Source organism: Acyrthosiphon pisum, chromosome X, assembly GCF_005508785.2.
Source record: "Acyrthosiphon pisum isolate AL4f chromosome X, pea_aphid_22Mar2018_4r6ur, whole genome shotgun sequence".
Classification (NCBI taxonomy): Eukaryota; Metazoa; Arthropoda; class Insecta; order Hemiptera; family Aphididae; genus Acyrthosiphon; species Acyrthosiphon pisum.
The window spans coordinates 71,319,897-71,328,497 of NC_042493.1; the positions used below are offsets into that span (position 1 = coordinate 71,319,897).

The 8,601-nt window shown below is 31.8% G+C and overlaps 1 long non-coding RNA gene across 1 annotated transcript in view; it reads right to left on the bottom strand.

Annotated features, from left to right (window-relative positions):
- The window catches only part of LOC115034006, a 3,008-nt gene extending 604 nt beyond the window's left edge, over positions 1-2,404 (bottom strand). Inside the window, exons 1-2 of the long non-coding RNA XR_003839351.1 lie at positions 2,224-2,404; positions 1,829-2,096 (exon numbers count right to left, since the gene is read on the bottom strand). This is a non-coding gene — a long non-coding RNA (uncharacterized LOC115034006). The remainder of the gene's footprint in view (positions 1-1,828; positions 2,097-2,223) is intronic.
- Positions 2,405-8,601: the final 6,197 nt, after the last annotated feature.

Consider the following 8,601-nt stretch of genomic DNA (forward strand, 5'->3'; position numbering starts at 1 on the left):
TTAATGTGATTATAAAATGAATTGACGAGTAAGTTATAAGTTACTTTAAAAAAAAAGTAATTCGTTAAGATAGAAGTTACTTCTTAAAAAAAAGTAACTCGTTAAGTAACTTAGATAAAAGTAACTTAACTTTTTAACTTAACTTTAACTTTTTAACTCATTAATGCCCAGCCTTGATAATATTATGTAATACATTTCTCGCGTTAGCATTGTCAGACTTCTATTTTGGCTTTAAAAAAATGATTTGTTTCCGATAAGTCTACGACAGTGGTGTATTTAGAAATTGTTTAAGGGTAGGGATAAGGTATTGAATCACGTACATAATATTATGTAAGTATGAGCCCCCCACACCACCCTTTAAGGTTTCTGATACTTTTCCACTATATTCTGTACAGCAGCGGTTTTCAAATTTTTTTGTTCGTTGAGCCCTTATGTTGCTAAGAAAATTCTACGGATGCCCAAACATTTTGAATGCTCATAAAATATTCATAACTTATGAAAAATTATGCATAAATTGCATATTAATATTTGTTTCTTTCTAATATTATAATCATAAACGATAAAAGCAATATATTATCCTTCAACCGACTACCAAATATAGAATGTAATATCGTTTTAAGCTACAAAACAAAATAATATGTGGGTTATTATTAATAAAATAAACAAAATATTATTTTATTTTCATTTAATTCGGAGACGTCTAGGGAGCCCATAAGTTACTACACCAGTATCGTGAAGCACTGAAGCCCTAAAGCTCCGCGGAGCACAGTTTGAGAACCTCTGCTGTACAGTGTACATAAAATTCGAATACCAACTGACACAGCTAATCATTATTAGTATTACTTGTAGATAAGACAGATTTTTATTCTTACATAGATAAGAAACCAAAATGTATTTTCCAAGAAAAAAAATAATTGTGCAATATCGTTTATTTTTTGACATCATTTATACGAAAAAGTTACATGGGGTTGAAAAATATAAAAATAATTTTAACGTTTAGTAAGACGTGAACTTTAATAATGTTGACATTTTTTTAAATAAATATCACTTTTTTATGTGTTTGTGATATCGAAAAACGATATTAAACAAAGATTATTATAGCTCAGTTGGTTCTGGTATACGTTAAATGATTATCAACAAACAATATTAATTATGGACTCTATGGCGTCCTCTAATTAATGTCGTAATGTCATAGGCGGAAATCCATTAAAATTTCAGGAGGGGCTAACATTTTTAACATCAATGTGAGCTTCGACCCCACACAAATAAAAAAGGAGGGATTGGTGGACTTTTGGTGGGGCTATTCTCCCCCCCCCCCCAATTTCCACCATTGCGTAACGTTATGAGTTATGACATACTCTATGATTTATAGGTAGTGTGTTTGTATATGATGGTGTTAGAACGGTTTGGATTATATTTGGATTGGTATAGGTAAGTTATATAATATAATATTATTACCTATATTATATTTGCTTTCTTAAGCCTGGCTCACAGTTACGTCGTCTGTCGTGTAGTGAGCAAATTTTATCGTATTTTGATTGGCTGTTATAATCTAGGTAACCATTGATCTACCAGAAAATTTTCAGAGTTGGGCCGAGGTCAATATTGGGCACGACGGATGACGAATATGTGTAAAGCTGTGAACCCGACTTTACCAGATAGTTTGAGATATATTAATTACTTGTAAAAATACGAGTATCAGCGGATCTAAAACCGTTTTAACACCATCATATTACCATCATAGGTACGTATATTATATAGGTATATTGTGTTCGTGAACGGCAACCGCTGTTTACCAACAACGACCACGACCGACGCTCTCGCTTACCGTTTGCTACAGTAGTATACTGTGGTGACGAAGGTGAACTTTGTTTTGTTGCACCTGACGCATACACCTCGTAGACCGGCTCTCAAGTTTCGGGTCTGTTTCAGTATCGGCTGACCGCTCCACGAAGTCTTCTGACGGCACGCCACGCAATACGTCATTGTGTATGGTTCGGACATTTTCTAAATTCAATAATTGCACTGATATAAATCCGTCACGAGTCGTTTTGATAATAGATATTAGGATTTAATATATTATGTCCGTATCGATCCTGTTTAATTCAAAACGCAAACAAATAGACGTTAGGTCACGTATTTAGTTAAGTCGCGAGTCGGTAGCGCTGTTAAGTCGTTGCACGGCGATCTACAATATAGGCCGGTCGCAAATGTAACACTCACCTTATTTATGCGATTGATCGGACACCGAAACGCGTATTGACACGAACCAAATAAAAACAATTAGTAAAATAACCGACGGAAAACATCGAGTGATGACGTCCCTGAAATAGTCAAATGTTACTTTGTACACAACAAGCCACTCGTCTAGGTAATTTTCAATAGGCCAGTGTACCTAATCGATTACATGTTACAATATAATATTCTGTGTCGAGCCAGCAACACGAAAAAAATTAAACGATTTTATATATTACTAATAAACATACTGAAACACCATTTGAATGCTGATCAATTATATTATTTTTAAGTCCGACGAATTTTACCTATATGTATATCTATATACATATAAATGGAGAGTGAAAAATGTACGTCACCTCATCAATCGAGAACGGCTGATCCGATTTGGCTCATTTTTTTTTTAAGATGTTCGATATTGTCAGGAAAAGGTTTTTACGAAAGAAAATTTTAGGAAAACCCACCGTAATTGTAGGAAATCTGGATGTAAAAAATACAACAGTGGCGCAACAGTGTATTATATAATATATTGGTTGCTATTGGTTAATTGGGCATGTTTGTTGATTTGTATTATTATTTTTTGTCTATATATATATAAATTAATGTTTGTATGTAGATTAGACTTCTGGGAAGAAGACAGACTAATTTAAAAATGGTTAAATTTGTTTTTTTTTATTCAACTGATATTAGTACGGTTAGGTTAGGTTAAGATTTTGTATTAACTGATTATAATAAACCACCATAGGTGGAATACGACAAACTTGGTATAACTTTGATACTTTAGAGTTAAATCATACACTTACGTACAAACAGCACGGGGTCCGCGATCTACAGCAAGTAGATTGCCTATACCTAATATACTGCTGCGAATCAGAATTTTTATTCCGGGCAACAGAAAAGTTAAGATACATTTTGAACACCATATACCGAATATCAGTTAGCTATAATATATATTAGGTAAGTACTAGAAAATAATACTATTACTGAACCTAAAAGTTTAAAGATAGGTAAATATTGTAAATATTAAACCATGAACCGTCTCGACATCACCCATACAGTTACATTCCGGAAAAAAACAGTTTTTATATATTATTTTCAAACGTAGACAATGTGTATTACTCGTATCCGATAAAAGAAAGTAGATTATTGTTAACAATTAAGATATTAGGTGTGTTTTCGCGCTTAACCTGTTTATACTTTTAATCAGATGTGGTTATATGATTTGGGTCATTGGTCAAAGACTCACGAAAACGATGCATTTGTGGCTAATATAGATTCTATTTTATTTATTAATTTTATCATATTATTTTGTAGATTATCAATAACCAAATGATATAACCATTTCATTCTGATGGTTACAATTTACAAATTATCAGTTACCTAAAACCAAAAGTATAGCCAAAACCGCGAAAACGGTTGTTTATAATATATAGTAACCAGGTTACATTTGGTTAAGCGCGAAAACACGCCTATTGAGTACTTATAATTGATAATACATTTAAATCATTAAGGGCCGGTTGCACAAAACTATATTGGTTCAATAAATAGTTATTGGTCCAATAAGTTGAGTTATTGAATCGATAAAAATTAAAATACGTTGCACAAAATTATTGAACCAATAAGTTATCGACCATTAGTCACTATTGATCCATAAATTTATAGGCCCGATTTTGGTCCAATAAGTTTTATTGGTTCAATAAAATAAAATTAATGAAACCTTATCAACATAATAATGAGATATCAAATTCAAATTTCAAATATCTTCTGTTATCAACATCTTTATATTATCACAGAACAATATTATCAAAATATTAATGAACCATAACCTTAAATAATTGAACCACTCTGAACAATTATGGTATGTGGCTCAAAATATAATAATATAAGAAATGATTTGTGCAACGATTTTTAATATTTATCTATCAATAAAATATTTTATCAAACCGATAAAACCTATCAATAATTTTTTTTTTGTGCAACCGGCCCTTAATATACAAATATATTTACTAAGGGCCGTTCTTACAATGTACGGTAAAGTGTCGGTTAACATTAACGACTGATAACAGATTTTTTTACCGACAGAATTCGGCCGGTTAAGTGTCGGTTAACTTTAACCGGACATTGTAAGAACGGCCCTAAATGTTAATAAATAATATATTATTACCCATATGTAACGATTTATTCTTATAAATATTAATTTGTATTTAGTAATGTAATAACTTTGAAAGCACCTGCAGTTGGTATCCAGAAGTATTGAAGACGGCTTGATGATCCGGATCACAATAGTTCTTGTCTTATAACCGCAAAGCGAGCTCCTATTTACCATTTGTGCTTAATATTATCTATATGCCCATTTGTTATAAAACGATCAAATTCAAGTGTGTTTCCATTAGATATTTATAGGACAAGTACTATTATTTGAGATTTAAATCCTACATTAAGGCAATAACAAATTATCGATTCGGATGTTGATGTATAATATATGTACAAAGACCAGGGGGGCTATTCACAAACTCATACGAAGAAAATCCGTATACGAAAAAAGTTGTTTCCACATGAGTTTTCACATGATCCTAAAAAACGGTATTCTGAAACCTTTTTCGTATACGGATACAATTATGTCATGTGAAAGATATTCACACGATTGATTCGGATGGGTTTCCGTATGTGAAAATTGATTTCCGTATACGGATACATGTTGTTCCACCGGTTATGGATTTAGATTATGGTTTGAACATTATATTATATTGTATTATTAGCATATGATATCATCGGCCTATTAACAAAACCAAATTTAAATAAGATACAATACAATAAAATTAGAAATAGGTAATAAGTTAATAGATATTATATTATTATTTAATAAGTTTAAACATCGGAAGACGACCGTAGAAAAAGAATATCGTAAATTAAAAATGCTCGTAACTCACTTAAAAACTGAATTATCATAAAAAAACCAACGTATAAACACAGATAATGTTCTTACCATCAAGTTTCATAATAGGTCGATTCACACTAATTCTCAAACTAACGGAGCTACAAGTTTTCTGCTGAGCGTAAATTTGCTATGTTACGCACAGGTAAAACGGAGACAACAAATACCAGTGTCACGTCCTCTTAATTTGATGGTATTTTCCAAAAAAATTCGTTGACATTTCCTTTGGAAGTTAAAATTAATTTTCTCCAAAATCATGTTTTTGAGTTTAAATTTTTAAAATACTAAAAAATTAAATTTTTGTGATATGTTAGTATTTATATGGTCAACATTTTGATTATTGGTGAAAGCTAAATTTACCTATCATACTTACTTTTTATGTTATACATTATGTATTAACCTAATAACTCCCGTAAAACAGAATTATAAAGTTATTTCAAACATTTTCACATTAAAGTAATTTGGGTAGGTATGCGTAAAAAACGTAAACTTCAAAATCCCATAACTTCGGAACTAAGTCCGACCGACTAATTATGTTTCCGCCATCGTTATTAACTCGTTGAAATACACAGGTTTCCAACAACAAAAAAAACGTGCGAAGAGAAACTACATTTGTTTCAAAAGTTATAAATAGGTACACTTATATATTGTAAACTATTAAAACAAATGTATAGTCAGTTATAAAATACCTACCTATTATTTATGTATTATACGATAAGTGTAGAACTAGGTATATGAAAAATAGATATTTGGAAATTATACCTAAGTATTTGAAATTTAAATTAAACAGTTTAATAGTTAACTTACACGGCGCCAAGACTTCCAGTCCTTTATGGGGTCCGGAATTGCATTTAATATGGCTGATAGTTCTTCCCACTGCTGCCTTGCTATGATTTGGGTAATAGTTGACGAATGTTTCCCCTTTGACAATTCGTCATGACTTTTTAAAAAGTCTATCATTGTATCCTTTTGGTCGTTTGTCACCGATTTATTTTTATTCCTTTTTTCGTTGGACATTTTATTTTATAAAATTATAAGGAACAATGAAAAAAAAAACAATTTAAACAGTTTTATTCTGAGTACTTATATTTGTTTAATAATTATTAATACGCGCGAAATATATCAGCTGTTATAAATGCAACATAAATAGTATTCTATTCCATGATAAAAATAATATTTTGCGACATTGCCGCTGTTCATCGTGTGAATATCTTTCCCATACGGATCATTTGGGAACGCGAATTCGTATACGAATATAAATGTTTTCAGAATATTAATTTTCATTCGTATACGAAAGTGAATCGTGTGAATCGTTCGTATACGAATCTTATTCGTATGAGTTTGTGAATAACACCCCAGAGTGCCTCTGGATATGAATCTTAAATCGCTGTTCACGTGCCTTCAGTATTCCAGGTCCGTCATAAATTCTAGATTCGTTGTTACTACAAACTGTTACTAATTTATCGGGTGGTAATTTACTAAATAAATGTTGAGTAAAAAAATTTGGGATATCAAGCTGACGTCAGCCCGCAGCACCTTGAAAATAGAAAAATTGATATTGGGGGGATAGAAGGTTTGGGAGTTGAGTTACAAAGTTTCTACGCCGTATGTTTCGCAATTCTTTTTCACTTCAAGAGCTTAAATATTATATATTTTTAATTGTTTATGTGCATGTCGCGTTATCCACGAACCATCTATACACACTCATCCGTGGACGGCTGACAATAATCCACACACGGATCTGGCTAATCTAACCACTGAGACCAGCGTGGCGGTTTTGCGTGACGCGTAATATATTGTGGTACCTAATCAGTAAAAAAACGACACAGAAAAAACGGCAATAGTTAAAGACGGAAATGTATTTTACTTAAAAATTACAAATATTAGTTGCAGGCAGTTGATCGCCGACCAAATAACTGCTGTCGCATGACTACATATTCCAAGGTTTTCGCGCCCAGGATTTTTTTTCTTATGGTGGGGGGCATGAATAAAATTATTTTTAAATAGTAATATAATTTATTTTAAAATATGTACACATTTTTTCTTGTCGTTTTTTGTCCTTCCTGTACAGTTACCTATACATAACTTGTTTTGTTAAAGATTAAAATAATAAATAACCAATAATAAACAGATAACAAAAAAAAAAAAAAAAAATGTCACAGAAAATCACTTAGCAATATGCACTATAATATGATGATTGATAACTAACTATCTAATTGTGTTATAATTTATGAAATTCAGCATACTTTTGAATCACCAGGAACAAGATGAACTACGAATAGTAATGGGGAACAGTAACGATGAGCTATATGAACGGGTTGTATAGGTAGGTTCTTATAAAAATAATATTATGATCTAATATTTGTAGGTATATCATATTTCAAAATAATATGATATTGCTCCAAATTCTTAAATTTTATTTTTTAAAAGAAAATGCCTCCGAGATGAATATAAAATGCCCTAAAAATGTAAAGAATGTAAAATAAAAGTTTCATCTTAAAATTCTTTGTGACATATAATATTATATAAATACGAAAATGAAACGATAAAAATGTTGTCATAATAAAACGTCTTTAGACGATTTCGATAAAAAAAAAAAAAAACATTTATAATATAAGTGCTATAAATATATTTCGAATGAAAACTCGAGAAATTCAATACAATAAAGATACAAAAACGTTAAATTAAATATCTTTTGGTCCTATACCGAGTTTTTACTCAGAAGTGCAAGAAATACGATACATCTATATTCTACTTTATAGTTTACGAGATGAATACACACACACAAGACACAAATGTATATAATATGGTTTAGCTGAACTGCACCGATCGTTTATCGTGTCAAGAATTATTTTTTAGATCAACACTGCGGGCTACCAAACATACTATTATAATATAGCTACCCTTAAATAAATGGGAACACACGCGCTTGTTGTTGTATCATATATGTGCCTACACGCACACACCCACATACCCAGGTATACAGGTGTTTGTTTCCACTCACAATACCTTCCCAGGAACACAGCTGGGTTCCTGCCGCACGTCACGTATGATAACGCTCGACACTTTATGATATTATCGTATCCACTAGGTATATGCCTATTATACGCGAAGGTATATTATGTGTGCGATCGGTGCGGTATCTTGTGCGAATTCCGCGGGCAACCTGCACCGCGGTTCAAAAACCGACTAACGCAAATGAGACGTGAAGGATATTATGTCGATGATCATCCGGGGTATAATATTGTAATATTGGTCACTGGTCGGATTATGATAATATTATTATTATTTTATGCGTGACATGCAGCGGTGGGTGGATTTGAGGAAAAAGGCCCAGTCCGCAAACATTGATGCATCTCTAACTAAATATATTAGACATTAAAAATAAATACATCATACCTACTATTTAGCAGTGGCGGATATTGGGGGGG